The 16921-nt window shown below is 45.7% G+C and overlaps 1 protein-coding gene across 1 annotated transcript in view; it reads left to right on the forward strand.

Moving 5' to 3' along the window:
• SYTL5 (synaptotagmin like 5) overlaps window positions 1–16921 on the forward strand; it is a 684371-nt gene that overhangs the window by 363049 nt on the left and 304401 nt on the right. The window lies entirely within an intron of this gene.

A 16921-nucleotide genomic window follows, 5' to 3' on the forward strand; every position in this document is an offset into this window, starting at 1 on the left:
CTGTTTGGCAACAGGCTGCACCAATGTGTTTAATGTTTTTGCAATTCAATTGAACTATATACCATGCAGCTTGGAAGTAGCGTTTGCTATCACACCTTTCTAAAAAAATCTGAAAAATTTCATATTGTCGGAATCTTGTAAGGATATCTTACCGTGTTTCCTTCCTATATATTAGTTTCTTCAATATACCTTATATCTTATGAATTGTTTAAAACGTGTACAGGGGAGTGGGACCCTATTCCCCATGGCTCAATTCTATTTATAAGGGGAGGGAGGCATGCAGCTCCCTTCCCCAAGCCCTAATAGGTCCCAGGGACCAAATCCCCAGGGCTGAATTTCATTAAGAAGGGGAGGGGGACCGCATGGCCTCCCACCCTGAGCCTTAAAAGGCCCCTGTGTTCCTATCCCCCAGGGCTGACTTGCATAATAAAGGTAAAAGGGTCCGAACGCTCCGGGGACCCCATCCCTCAGGGCAGAAGAAACCTTCTTAGTGGGTGCTCAGGTGCCCACTCGGGACACCCACCAAATAATACATTTGAGGGGATCCCCAGAGCCCCCGTGGCCCCAACCAGCTCCCCAAATGCTGCATGAGCCTGCATTTCTCCTGCAGAGCAGGAGCAGCTGTTTATGCTTTCTCACGCCAGGTTGGAGCTTTGTGTGTTTCTCTGCCTGTAGGCGTGCTGGTGGGGAAAGAAAAATCTACTCCCACTCTGCAGGAGCATTTTTAAATCTCCCACCAGGTGAAAATAGATATGTCTTTCCTGCCAGCTATCCTAAAGGCAGGGAAGACTTGTCTGCTTGCACCCAGGAGCTGAAATAACTCCAAATAACTGAAATAACAGTGGGTTCTCTCCAATAACTATTGGAGAGAACCCACTGGACTGCTTGGAATTTCTTTTGGAGTGTTACTGGAATACCTGAGGATATACTCACACGTTACTACTGAGGACCAACTTCGACAAGGTCTGCAGAATCAAGTGGGAATTGTAGAGGAGGAAGTAATTCAGATCGCTATCACGACCTGCTGCATTTTTTTGCATTCTTTGGGCGAAATCTCACTACAACACCATGATGGAGAAGTGGTGGTTACATGGAGGACCGACTAACAAGACTGGCTCCCACTGGTTGGGCGTCGGGAAACTTTGAGTCGGTAGGCTCATGCTTCTTGGTTAACTCCAGTGGGTAATTCCCTACCACTCTGCCATTTGAGTTGAATTGAGTAGACTGTAGTTAAAGCAATTCCGTGTGGCAGATGTTTGAGGGCATGTTACATGTAATTCAAGCATATTGCAGGATCCATGGAGAAGTATTTTGTTCACCTACATGAATGTTACATGAAGGTGACCGCCCTGCTGCCTCCAGAAGTGGTCGCTCCCCCACCTCCTCTCCTCTCCTGGCATCGTACCACACGGCTGATTTCAGGCTCGCATATTAAATTATTTATTTACATAACCGCGCCGCGCTCTGCAACGCTGCTGTGCCTTGTACTTGCTTGCTGCCTACAACAATTTAGATTTGAACTGTGGCTGTGGCGTGCTTCGCAATTTGTACTGTTTCAGCGCTCTCTGGCTTTACTTATTATAGCGCTTCCTCTGCTGCCCTGAAATCATCTTGCCCCATAGCGCTCCATTACCATTCTAGCTCTTGCTGTAGGAGACCCTCGCAGCATTTGTTTACCTGACGGCCATTTGCTTGTTTTCGGCCCGTCCTGAACCCTCCCTGCACCTCGCTCCCGCCTCCCAGCTGCCCCTCCCACGCTCCGCCCCCCTCCACTTCTCCATTTATGTCAGATGCACCCACGTGCAGCGTCCACGCGCTACGGCCGCGCCGAAGGCGCGCCAAAGTAAGCCCGTCTACGCCCGTCCGCGCCCGGACCGCGCCCAGCGCCAGACCCCCTGCCCCCCGCCGTACCCAGCCCACTAGACTCACATACGATGCCGCAACTCTCCTCACCCTCAACCCCGGACGCACACCACAATGCTGCGAAGCCACCCCAGGACGTACCCACGGCCCATTCGCCTGCCTCTCCTGCAAGTTCAACTGCTTCAGAACCTTCACCAAATCCACTTCCTCCATACACAGCTCCGACTCTAACCGCCTGAAGTGCATCCTGCTTAACACCCGCTCGGTCCACAAACACGCTACCGAACTCTGGGACCTACTCGACACTGCGTCACCGGACATCGCCTTCCTTACAGAAACATGGATGAACACATCATCAGCACCCGACATCGCCATAGCCATACCGGCCGACTACAAGATTATCCGCAAAGACCGCTCCAACCAAACAGGAGGAGGCATCGCCATCATCCATAGGAACACCATCAAAATCACGACCAGCTCCGACGACAATCTCGCAACCGCCGAACATCTCCACTTTCAGATCCACACCGACCCCAGGACCACACTTAGAGGCACCCTCATCTACAGGCCTCCAGGAACACGCACTCAATTCAGTGATGACATCACCGACTTCGTCAGCCCACATGCCCTCACCTCAGAGAACTACATTCTGCTGGGAGACCTCAACTTCCACCTTGAAAACAAACACGACAGCAACACCTCCACCCTGCTGGAAAACCTGGCCAATCTCGGACTCAAACAACTTGTTGACACCCCCACTCATGTAGCCGGACACACGCTCGACCCTATCTTCACCTCCAGCAAGCACATTTCCTTCGATCGCACCACAGTTCTCCATTGGACGGACCACAGCTGTGTTCACTTCAGCTACAAAATCACCCTGAAACACAACAGACCACAACCCATTCCTCGGAGAAACTGGAACAAAATCCCCTCCGACCAACTCCTATCATCACTCAACCAAAATCCTCCCACCCTCTCATTGGACCCTAACCAAGCGGCCACCGATCTCAAGCAATGGATCACCCACAGTGCTGACGAATTAGCACCCCTGAAAAAGCTCCAGATCAAATCAGCCAGCAAAAAGGCTTCCTGGTTCAATGATGATCTCAAAAAATCCAAGAAACTATGCCGCACCCTGGAGAAAACATGGAGAAAAAACCCAACCACCGACAACATGGCCACCCTCAAGGCAGCCACCCGCAACCACCACCAACTGATTCGATCCGCCAAGAAATCAGCATTCAAGGATCGTCTCGACACCAACACCCACAACAGCAAGGAACTTTTCAACATCGTCAAAGAATTCACCAACCCCACCGCAGCATCTAACGACATCACCCCCTCCCAAGACCTCTGCGACGCGTTATCCTCCTTCTTCTACAACAAAATCGCCGACATCCACAACAGCTTCGAGAACACTCCCAACGATCAACCCTCCCCACACCCCTCAGATACCACTCCGCCAACTAACTACCTTAGCGCCTGGAACACAATAACCACTGAAGACACCATCCGCCTAATGAACTCAATCCACTCTGGCTCGCCAACCGACCCCTGCCCCCACCACATCTTCAACAAAGCTGACTCCATCATCGCACCCCATCTTCGTGATGTCATCAACTGCTCGTTCAACACTGCCACCTTTCCAGAAAGCTGGAAAAACGCCGAACTCAGCGCCCTCTTGAAGAAACCCACAGCAGACCCCTCTGAACTTAAAAACTACCGACCCATATCCCTCCTCCCATTCCCTGCCAAAGTCATTGAGAAAGCCGTCAACAGCCAGCTCGCCGCCTTCCTTGAATCCAACAACTCCCTCGATCCATCTCAATCCGGATTTCGAGCCAAACACAGCACCGAAACGGCCCTCATTGCAGCGACAGACGACATCCGAACACTACTGGATAACGGAGAAACTGCGGCCCTCATTCTACTCGACCTTTCCGCCGCTTTCGACACGGTCTGCCACAGTACCCTTATACAACGCCTCAGCAACATCGGCATACAAGGAAAAGCCTTGGACTGGATCATCTCATTCCTAGCCAGGAGAACTCAAAGAGTCCGACTTCCTCCATTCAACTCAGAAGCCACAGAAGTCATATGCGGAGTACCACAAGGATCATCACTTAGTCCCACCCTCTTTAACGTTTACATGAGCCCACTCGCATCCATCGCACGCCAACACAACCTCAACATCATCTCTTACGCCGACGACACCCAATTAATCCTTTCCCTCACCAAAGACCCGAACACCGCCAAAACCAATCTTCACGAAGGCATGAAAGAAGTAGCCGAATGGATGAAACTGAGCCGCCTAAAACTCAATTCAGACAAAACTGAAGTGCTCATCCTAGGATCCTCACCCTCTGCCTGGGACGACTCCTGGTGGCCTTCCACTCTGGGCACAGCACCCACTCCCACAGACCACGCACGTAACCTTGGCTTCATCCTAGACTCCTCTCTCTCGATGTCCAGGCAAATTAACGCAGTCTCATCCTCCTGCTTCAACGTACTTCGCATCCTCAAAAAGATCTTCCGCTGGATCCCCCTCGAAACAAAAAAGACTGTGACCCACGCACTGGTCACGAGTCAGCTGGATTATGGTAACACACTATATGCCAGAATCACAGCAAAACTACAGAAAAAACTCCAACGCATCCAAAACTCATCAGCGAGACTCATATTGGACATCCCTCGCCGAGATCACATCACCGGACACCTAAAGGACCTCCACTGGCTTCCCGTCAACAAAAGAATTACGTTCCGTCTTCTCACCCACGCACACAAGGCCCTCTACAACCTAGGACCCGAATGCCTCAACACTCGACTATCCTTCTACAAACCCACCCGCCAACTAAGATCGTCTAATCAAGCCCTCGCCACAGTCCCGCGCATCCGAAAATCCACCATGGGTGGCAGATCCTTCTCCTTCCTGCCTGCCAAGACCTGGAACTCACTCCCCTCTCACCTCCGCCTTACTCAAAACCACATCTCATTCAGAAAAGAACTTAAAACCTGGCTATTCGACAAATAATGAACCCCCTCCCCAAGCGCCTTGAGACCCTCTGGGTGAGTAGTGCGCTATATAAATGCTCTAACTTGAACTTGAACTTGAATGTTTAGTTAAGCGGTACAGAGGTTAGCAGCAGCCAACATATTTGGAGAATGTAAATAAAAACAATGAATAAGAGCATTCAGAGTGACACAAGTCGCAATCTGGCACGCTGAAGGAAAAATTTCATAAATTAGAAAAATTATATGAAAGAGAAATCAGGAAGTAGTGGGAAGGCACATCCCTTCAAAGCTATGTGGAAGTAGGAAGGGTACCCAGAGGTCCCAGAATGTACACTATTTCAGCATATGAAAATCCAGACCCTCTTCTCCTAAAAAAGAATGGGGAGAACACACAGCAGCCTCCTCCATGAGCATGGTACAATACTGATCAAATATGTAAGGAGTGATAGGGAGAAGCTGTTAAAAGAAATACAAATATTGGAGGCCAGATTGGCACAAAATAAAGACAAAGAGAAAATAGAAGAATTAAGGGGACAGATGAAAGGAAAATCAGCGGCTTATGAAGAGGACATTAAACAGCACAAACAGAAGTTTACAAGGGATAACCAAGACTACAAATCAGGTAGAATACTGGCATTTGCCAAATGGTACGAAGCGCTCAGAAGGGAACTCTACAAGTCTAGAAATCTCAACACACAAGAGGCTAAGGAAACTTCTGAATCCGAGATTGGAACGGATACTACGGATAATAAATCCGAGAGTGACACTACATACAGACCAGAATCTGCAGGAAGTGGGGATAGATTTTTTTTAGAATACAGACTTTTAAGACAAACGTAAAAGAAGACATACAGAAAAACACTAGACTGAGAAGAAGTCAATTCTGAAGGAAAACCAGGAGGAGACAAGGAGCAAAATAGCAGGGAAATAATAACAACACCGGATAATACTATCATTAATCTTAGTAATCACATTCTTACGGAAGCAGACTAAATAAAATACATATACAAGGACAAAATAAGCGATTCAAGATTGGGGAACTGTGATGCAACCAACTGATATTCTAACTTGTGGGGATTTAGAAACATTAACAATACTAGAAATCATGAATGAAGAGTTACCATTTGACTCTGATTCCCTAATGAAATGCAGTACAGTAGAAGTAATGTTAGAGAATGCTGAAATCACACAAAGGAGTGGACATAGTAATTTTAAACCTTTGTACCAGTAAAACCCCATAATTCCATAGATACCTTTTCAGGATATTGTCATCAAAGAGTTGAAGCAACTGTGGCACACGCCTGATCTACATGAAAGCATAATCTGTCAAAGGAACAACAGAAAACCTTGAATAATTTAGAGAAGTACATGGATATAGTCATCAAGCTATCCGATAAGGGTGTCAGTGTAGTTATCATGTCAAGGGAATATTATGAAAAGGAAGCTTTGAGCTAATTGTCAGATATGGAGTGCTACGAACCCATCCACAAATCGGAGGATGAGGGAATGATTGGCATATTTTGAATGATGCTTGCTGACAGGCATGATAAAGGGATACTGAAATACGAGGAATATCTATTTTTTAGTTGTGAGATCCCACAAGTACCCACCTTTTATCAAATCCCCAAGATTCACAAACATTCAACTCGCCCTCCAAGTCATCTAGTTGTTTATTCCAGATCAAGCCTGTTGGAAAATGCATATTTTTATATTGAGTAGTATTTGTTACCTTTTGTTAAAGGCTTGAGCTCATACATATGAGACACCAAGGACATTTGGAAGGGATTGATAGGGAAAATGAATACATTTTGATAACTCTAGACATTACAAGTCTATACACAAGTGTGTCACATACACAGGACATTGAAGCTGTTAAGTATTTTCTTAAGAACAGACATCTCAAATATTACCAACATAATCAAATGATTTTACATCTTATCAAATGCTGTCTATATGTAAATATTTTTCTGTTTGGGGTTCAATATTACATACAGAAACAGGGGACTGCTATAGGCACCTGCTTCGCCCCCAAGCTACACAAATTTGTTTGTGGGCTAATGGGAAAGGTGGGTGGCATGGGCAGGTCACCTAAGTGAGTGGATGTAGCATGTCTTACTGTGGGCGCACTATATTGATGACATATTTGTTGTCTGGAAAGAAGAATGGGACAAGGCTGAGGGGTATATTTGCATTCTGAACCAAAATGGCCTGAACTTGAGATTCACAATATATATGAGTAAACAGGAGGTCAGTTTCCTTGACTTAAGTTTAGCTGTTAAAGCTAACACCATTGGTAGCACCCTATTTAGAAAAACCACTGTGTTAAACAGTATTTTACATGGTGCCAGTAATCACCCTAAGAGTATGGAATGGAGCATTCCCTACGGGGAGTCGCTCCATACCAAATGCTATTGTAGCAATAGTAAGGATTTCAATAAATTGCAAGTAGAAATGACTGAGAGGTTTCTCGTCAGAGAGTATCCTCTCTGAATATTGTAGTCAGCCAAAGAGAGGGTCAAGCAATATTCACATCAGGACCTTTTAGTAGATAAGAACAAAACTTAAGAAGAATTTAAGGTGAGATTTATAACTTAATTTTCAACAGATACAGCTGCACTTTCTAGAATCTTTTGGAGGAATTGGTACATTTTGAGATCATATAATACAATTGGCCATACATTAAACACACATCTACAAATCCCATATAGGAGAAGCACTTCTTTGAGAGACTCTTCAGTCCATAGCCATTTTACATCCAAAGCAAGTTTGTCTGAAACAGGATTTTATCCACATATGATTTTAAGCATGCAACAACAGTGAGAAGGATAATTCTTACAGAATACCAGGCACAAAAGGCCAGTAACCGTATATCTGACCAGAAGGTGTACTGGTTAGTATGTCAGTGCATTACACAATATATCATCAGCACAGTACACCCTACAAAAAAATGCATCCTGAAACATATGCGTGCAATAACAAAGGGAGATCAAATATACCCAGTGGTGAGGCATTTTCAGGCTGCACATGCCAGCAGTTCCAATCTCTGAAAGTGTTAATCCTTGGTTAGAGTAGGGCCCCATTAAAGAGATGGTAATAGGGTATTGAAGTTGCGCAGATTGGAGTCCAGGTTTAATATAAATCTACAGACTAAGACCCCCACAGAGATGAGAAACTGGCCATACATTTGGGTTAATGGAGACTCTCAATTCAATTAGTATTTATTATGATTTAGAATTCCGAAGAATTCCACATAAGATAGATATATAAAACATCATTCATTACATACAGAAATACGAAATAAAAAGTACAATTTTATACTACAATCCCAATATTTAAAGGAGAGGCCCTATCCTATAATGGACTAAACTATACACTGAGCTACGTAATGGAGACTCTCAGTTAGGGTCAACAAGGGAAAATGGAGCTAGCCAATACAGAACAGAGCCCATAGGAGAATGATGTCACATAGCACCTTATATAAAATTTTACATCACTTCTTCTCTTTTTTAAAAGTAACTTGCCTGCTAGTCTGACTTTATTTCTTTGACTTATTGGCTTTCAAAAATGGTATTGTATTAATTTTTAGCTGTTGTTGGTTCCTTTGTGTATGATCCTTTTGATTTATTTTATATTATGAGGCAGAGTATTATTTGAAAGTAATGTTGGGTAATTGATGAATTTTCAATTCGATGTATTGAGGGATGTGTAGTCTTCATTTAGAACAAGTTTCTTCATGTAAGATGAAGATCGCTAAATTAGTGGTATGCATGATATCGAAAAAGATACCAGTTTTATCGGCCTATTCAGGGCATGAATGTTGCATCATAATGAATTTTTTAAATAAGAAATTAGATCTTTACAATAAGCACTGGTACTTTAATAGAAAAGGAAGAACATGAATTTTGGTAATGAGTCCACGCATAATAATATATTGTGATCATATAATCTTGGAAGTTAATGAGTAGATTGTTTCAAAGTAATAATCATATTTAAATGATATATGAAGTTTGTACGATTCAGGTATGAAGGACACATTTTCCCAGCTGATGTGCCCCCACATAAGACACTAAATAACGTAATAGAATGTAATGTTGGTACAAGCCAAGGTGGCTGAAACATTTGTATGCACTTTGAATACATTTGAACCTTTTTAAAAAGTGGCAGGTATGAAAAAAACAGAGTGATCACGGCGTGGAGCTGAAACGCTGCTTTTAGTTTCTTTGCACAAGTAAATAAATAACCATTGGGAAAAAAACACTGGAGTGCTTGAAAATTCTTCTGGAGTGTGGCTATAATACGTGGGAATCCACTCCCACATTAGTGAGCACCCACCTCGACAGAGTCTACAGTGACACACACATATGTGCACACACACATACAAGTATATATGAATAATAAATCTATGCTTACCTGTATATACTTGTCTTCTCTTTATTGTGGTTGTTGATATTCTAGCCACCACACTTTTGTCAGACAACATTTAAAACACAATGGGCCAGATGTAGGCAAATCGATTCTTAAATACCGAATTTTACCGATTCGGTATTCATGAATCGGTAAATGAGATGTAGATAAAAAATCGGTATTTTTTACCGAGTCTGTAAAATTCGGAATCGGACATTCGGAATTTACCGATTCTGTATTTACCGAATCGGTACTTACCGAATCAGTATTTCCCATTCATTCCTATGGGACAAAAGGGCCATAGGAATGAATGGGAAATACCGAATCGGTAAATACCGAATCGGTAAATACCGAATCGGTAAAATCTGAATCGGAAAGCAAGCAAAAGTGAAACTTAAGAGAACAGCCAATCAGGTGCTACCACCCTCCCCCTCCCTACCAGGAAGTGGCTACCCAGGCAGCTGCAACTAATTAGAAGGTTCTGGAGAGGCAGTCGGAGCTGAGCAGAGACACAGAGCAGCAGGGAGAGTTTTTTTTTGTTGAAACTTTACAAACTGAAAAATGGAAAGCAGCAGTGTAAGCCAGAAGGCAGACAGAAAGAGGAAAATAAAGTTCAGCAGCATGGAGCTGCAGGTTCTTGTGGAGGAGGTAGTGAGAGTGCACATCAAACTTTTTGGCAGGCACTCCCTCACTGTTCCTGAGTCTGCCAAATGAAAAATCTGGCTGGCAATTGTTGAAAAGGTGAATGCTGTGGGAGTCACACCCAGGAATACTGAGGATCTCAAAAAAAGATTCTATGACCTCAGGAGCCTCACCAAGAAAAAAATGGCTGAAATCCACAAGCAGGCTGGCCTAACCAGTGGAGGCAGGAACCCAGCGCCCCCCCTGACTGACCTTGAGGAGTTGGTGGCCTCAACCATTGAGGCAGACAGCGTCTGTGGACTGGGAGATGTGGACAGTTCAGCCAGAGCTGCAACAAAAATAGGTAAGACGCATGCGCTGCTTTACACCCCATACCAACCTGCTTCCCTTTATCCTTTGTGGACAACCAAACCCCAGTTCAGTACTGCTATCACTACACAGGAGCAATGCATTATGGGAAGTGTAGTCAGCAAATGTAAAACCATGTGTAACAGCGCAGACATCAGCAAGTTAGTGAAAGTAATGCAGATAAATAAAAGTTAAATGTGTAAAGCATTTATTGTAGTGACTGTGACACTGTAGCACTCAGATGATATACGCTTTTTCATACCTAGGGGCTAAATCAGGCAGTCGACCCACTAACACAGAAGGGACTGCACCAGCGAGGGAGGAGAGTGAGGAAGCAGGTCCAAGCCAAGTGCAAGCCTCGCAGGAGGAAGGTGACACGACTGGCATCTCCCATGAAGATGACAATGTTCATACCCCAGTGTTGCTGCACTCCCCACAGCTTTCCCAAACCCCTTCCTTGGTATCCTCACCAGAAACTTCACCAACACTGCTCCAGTCCACTCCTGCAACCCCACCAGCCAGGAGGCGTGTCGTGGCCCCACTACCAGTAATGGAGCCAGCAGAGGGTGGGAGTGAGGCTCAATTCACAGTAGATGTGAGTTCAGCAGCACTGCAGTCCACAAATGAGACAGTCACAGCTCGCAGGAAACAACGCAGACCCAGCAGTGCAGGTGGACGTGGTGATGGCTCTGTGTTCCGTGGGCTGGGGGGCAGCATTGTGCGCATTCAAAGGATGCAGGGCAAATCCATCCAAGCCCTGAATGTGCAAATAGGAGACATGGGGAAAGGCATGAGAGACATTGTGGAGGCAAATAAAGAGGTTGCAAAAAAAATCAACTGACATGGCAGCAGGGATGCAGCAGATGAGCAATTCAATTACGCAGCTGTGCTCAAAACTTGACAGTCTGTCACACACAATGCGCAGGGATGCCCGTGCCCACAATACGGCCATCAATCGCTTGGCCACTGCCACATCCCTGCTATGCAGGAGGGGCATACATATGCAGGAGGCTTTGACACAGAATACAGCTGAGGTCACCAGGGGCATGGCCAGAATGACAAGTGCACTAGAGGCAATGTTGATTTCACACACAGCACAGAATCCTGCCCTGGACGTGGCAGAGGCTGAAGACACTAGTAGCTGGAGCAGCCTATCAAGCACTATTGTGGAGACACTGAGGAGTACCAGGCGCCATGCTGAGGCTGCAGGGCACGCTGAACAAAGCGAACAACATCCTAGTGGCTCAGGGAAGCGCGGGCGCAAGTGACATTACCGGTCATGGGTGAAGTTACCCGGGACATACAGTCCCCAAATGTATAATGTTTAGTTTGTTGTACTTAAGTGCTTGCACGTTGTGGCACCATTAAAATACGTTGGTCGCATACTCAACCTGTCTGTGTCTCATTACTTACTCAGAAATAGTTGCGTGTAATCTCCTCACGTCTGTATCTGCCATCACTTGGTGTTGACACTCCAGCAGGTTGTGGTTCAGGCACAGCAATCTCGTCGTCATGATCATCAAAGTCTGACAACTCCACCTCAGTGCCCTTCTGCACAGCAAGGTTGTGCAACATAGCACAGGCAGCAATGATCTTACAGCAGGTGATAGGGGTATACTGCCGTGCACCTCCACTTTTGTGCAGGCACCGGATCCTGCTTTTCCAGATACCAAAGGTACGCTCTATCACATTCCTGGTGCTCTTGTGGGCCCTGTTATACCTCATTTGGCTGGGTGTTGAGGGGTTGAGGTAAGGGGTGAGTATGAAGGAGCGGAGGGCATATGCACTGTCTCCTAAAAGGAAATGGGAATACATTACTCGCATGCATACATGCACTTCTTACTGCAATAGGTGTTAAAGGGGTCGCACACTGTGTCTTACCTAGGATGTATCCTTCACCAAATTCCCCTGCTGTCAGCCGTGAATAGATTCCGCTGTTCTGGAATATAAAGGAGTCGTGGGTACTCCCAGGAAATTTGGCAACAAGGTCAGTGATGGCGCACTTGGCATTGCAGATCACCTGCACATTGATGGTGTGAGTGGACTTCCTATTTCTGTATATATACTCCGTGGCAGCAGGGGGACAAATCGGAATGTGGGTGCCATCAATGCAGCCAATGATATGGGGGAAACGCGCCATCTGGTAAAAGTCATATTTTGTTTGGACCAGCTCTGCAGGGGTTGCAGGAAAAGATATATAATGGTCCATCCTCTGTAACATGGCGTCAAGGAACTTGTGGAAGAACCGTGACAGGCTGCTCTGGGTCATCCCACCTACCGCAGCAACCACACTCTGGTAGCTCCCAGATGCAAGCAGGTGTAGGCTGCACAGCACCTGCATGTGGCGTGGAATAGCGTGTGCCCTTGGGGTAGTGTGCTCCAACAGTGGTTGGAGGTCCCTGATGAGGTCCAAGATGGTGTCTGGGGCCAACCTGTACCTCTGGAGAATCTCTGCCTCTGTGAGCATGAACAGGGTGATCCTCTGCCTGTAGACCTGCTCCTGTCTCTGCCATTCCCTCTCTCCTTCCTCCTGTAGCCGTAGCCGTCTTGCAATGACATAAAATGCCGCCATTGTGCAAGAAGAATTGCATTTTGGGTCCATTTTTATAGGTTGCACCTGGTTACCACCTGATTTCAATCCATGGTAAATACCGACTCTTAAATACCGAATTTGAAGCAAATTCGGTATTTATGAGCTTACCTACATCTCCATATTCAATTTTACCACTTCATAATTACCGATTACCGATTCGGTATTTTACCGATTCGGTAAATTTACCGATTCGGTAAATATACCGATTCGGTAAATTTACCGATTCGTAAACCGTTGCGATTCGGTAAATTTACCGATTCGGTAAATTATCCGATTCGGAATGATTACCGATTCGATAACTTTACCGAATCGGACGATTTTCGGTCTCCTACATCCCGAATGCTCAATACCGGTCGGTGACGGCCGAAAATACCGATTTTCGGCCGTTACCGACCGGTATTGGGCTACCTACATCTGGCCCAATATCTGGTAGATTACTCTGTTGTATTGTTTCGCTAATTGGGGTAGCATGTATTTATCTAATGGTAATTCACAAACTTGATGTTATCCTTATTTGAGGTCTCATGTGTATGTTGATTGATTATCATGCTCATTGCTTTCTCTCTTTCTCTATATCTTTTATTGACTTTTCAATCCTCTTCCTAGGCTGAACGTTTTAACTTCAACCTATTTTATTGAAGCTGAGTTATGTTTCCATCTCCCCATGGACTGCCTTTAAACATGTGGGATAAAAGTAACAAACAGGTGTACACAGATTGCTTCACTCAATTCTGCTGCTCTGTGGGTCAGACATTTACCACTAATCCACATATAACATTGAAAAAGACATGCTTTACTTGAATATGGTAACCTGGTAGAAACAATCAAAATACTTACTTTTCTGAGCATCAAATGAGGATGTGTTTCATAAATCAACACGACCACAACTCATGAGGACATATGTTCTCTAGCAAGAGAGTAAAGGTGATATAAGCTATTAATATTTGCAATGGTAATAGCTAGTATGATTATCATGAGTTCAAAACCATTGCTGTAAAACATTAATCTGAAATAAATGTAATCGCAATGCAAAATGCAAAATGTACCTATCATCCCCAATGCTGCAGTATTATTCAACACAGACTCAAACAGCTCCCAAAGACCCGTCGCTCCCTTCCACCCTGTGTCCTCACCCCCTCTCAGGTATCTCTCTATCCCTAGTCTGCACCTTCATGATAAAATCTCACAACATTTGACCTCCAACCCCTGCTTATAGGCTATACATATCATTGAAGCCCCAGTCCCACTCATTCACCTCAGCCTACTTTGCACAGTCGCAGATATTCCCATCCGCGCGCACTCACAACTCGACCCTTATTACCTCACATCCATCCCCTTACGATTCCCTACCCCCTTACACATCCACAACGCCTCATCACCTCGCATTCTCCACAAACACGCATCATGGAACCCGCAGGCAAACATACATTCAATATCATTTATCCCCCACACCTTACACAAAAAGCCGCCAAACGCTTCAAGCACAACTTCATAAAATTGCATCCTGAAACCCTCTTCGCCGACCCCTATTTCTCTATTCACAACGGTAACATAACCAATAATATTATCTTCCCCACCAAACGAAGAGCCCAATGGCAGAAAGCATTCCTAACACTACTCTCAGTCTCTTCCACCAGAAAATCTCCACACGGCCTTGCAATCTCTATTGCACCATCACAGCTCTTCCAAGCTACAGCAACCATTACCATCTACAATAACTGAACTATCCTCCTGCAATCCACCGATCACAATCTAAATCTTCTAGAGACCATCTTCCCTATCATTAAAGACCAGGTATTCAATCCCCGCACTACCACCCAGCCCCCTCCCACAGCCTATTCACATGTCATCACACTTTTATCCCCCTCCGCCAACCTTATCCCCCCCTCATCCCCATCTTCCACAAGCACCAAATACCTTCACCCCTCCCTCCCGGACTACCCCACCTCCAACGCACCCCATCCCACCTCTCCTTGCCTACTCACGTCTCCTCCACTTAGCACTAACGCAACACCACACACACACTCTTCTTCCACCCGTTCTCCCCCCTCACCCCTCCCTCGCATCACGCTATCCGTACCTCACATCGCCGCCCACAACATAGAACCTACACATCCCTACCGATACACTACACCTCATTCGACATCACACGAGAAGACACCCCACTTCCACCATGCAGAAATCTTGCCGGCACATATGGATGATAGATCTCAGACCCCAGCCCAAATTCAGTTCCCAACCACACCCATCTCGCCCACTCACCAGCAATCCACTCCAACACCTCGGTCACCCGCACCAACATATCCCCCATCCACATACACATTACCATCTACAACTCTACGTCCGCTCACAAATCCAGGCTAAGGCTCAACCACCAACACACACACCTCAGCCACCCCCCCCATTCACAACCGTTCCCGATATCACACCGTATGAGATATCACATCCACCCTCAACCCTCATAACAGCACCAAATGCGAGTTTAGATGTGATTATGTCTTCACTCGACCAAATCAAAGAGGAACTCCGCACTGTTAAAGAGATGATATCTAGACAATCATTGTACATTAGATCAGCAAATAAACCCAGATCAAGTAAGCCCCCAACTCGCCACCCATTCACCCCCAATCATATTCTCCCCATCTGGAATTCCATGCCAGCCCCAAATCTCCCTACCCGCCCAATACGAAGCATCAACCTACTGTCGGAGAGTGATATACACTCCTTTCTGCGTTCCTACATACCTCCTCTCACCCCTCCTATCTCTCCTGCATACACGTCCATCCCGACTATTCCCCCCAATACACACAGGTCCCCCACACGCATCAATAGGGGAATCAACGATAATAATCTTTGAAGAATCACACTCACACTCGATCCCACCCCTTCCCTCATCTCACCACGTCTTAGATGCACTTTGATGAATTGTAGATCGGCCTCTAGACACGCAGTAGACATTGCCGACCTCATCATTGCACAAGAGCTTGACCTGATCGTCTTAACAGAAACATGGCTAACTGAATCCTCCTCACCCCTCCTGGACATTCTTGTTCCACCAAATTATGACATCATCAGACTGGATAGGAGCGGTAAGCTGGGGGGAGGAATCGCGTGCATACATCGCAGCAGCATCTCAGTAAACAGAGCCTTATCCCCTACACTTTCCACCTGCGAATACATGTGCATTGACATCATTAGCACTGATACTCCAATCTGCACTTTACACATTATCTATCACCCACCCGGCGACAACCTCACATTCACGGAACATTTCATGGACTTGGTCACAACGAACACCGGACGACAAAACACTCAAATATTCCTAGGCGACTTCAACCTCCATTGGAATGACCTCATCGACTCAACGGTCAATAGTCTCAAAAACTTCATTGGTGCGCTAGACCTCACCCAAATTTGCAACAGCCCCACACACAACAAAGGCGCAACCATAGGACTTAATAATCTCCAAAAATGACTCCATTCAGCTTGACTCAATCCTACCCTGTGATTGGTCAGACCACCATATCATCACCTTCTCTATCAGGGAAATCGTGAAACTCAACTCAGTTCAATTCACCAAGCCGAAGATATGGAAAAGAGACTTAAAGAAACTCAACCCCAACTCGTTACCCGCCTACAGTCTTAAACTACTCAACCCACCGGCTGGCCTCTCCAACGTTCACGACCTCACCAACCACTACCTCAACTCGCTGACCTCCCTTATCAATGAGGCTGCTCCGCTTCAACTAAAGAGAGTATCCTCAAAAGACTCTAAACCTTGGTACAATGACATGCTGAATGATGACAGACGCTCTCTTAGATCTTTCCAAACGCATTTGGAGATCAGTGCCATCCGCCAAGCACCTCAAAATTCTACGAGAAAAAGAGGAATGCGTATCATAGAAAGATCAAGCGCACTAAAACAGACTTTTTTACCCACCAACTAGACCAAGCAAGAAACCGCCCCAAAAAGCTTTTTGAACTAATCAAAACACAATCTAAGTATGAACCTCAACGATCACAAGATACCGATCGTACTCAACCCACGTGCGAAGA

The sequence above is a fragment of the Lissotriton helveticus genome, chromosome 8 (assembly GCF_964261635.1).
Source record: "Lissotriton helveticus chromosome 8, aLisHel1.1, whole genome shotgun sequence".
NCBI classification, from domain to species: Eukaryota; Metazoa; Chordata; class Amphibia; order Caudata; family Salamandridae; genus Lissotriton; species Lissotriton helveticus.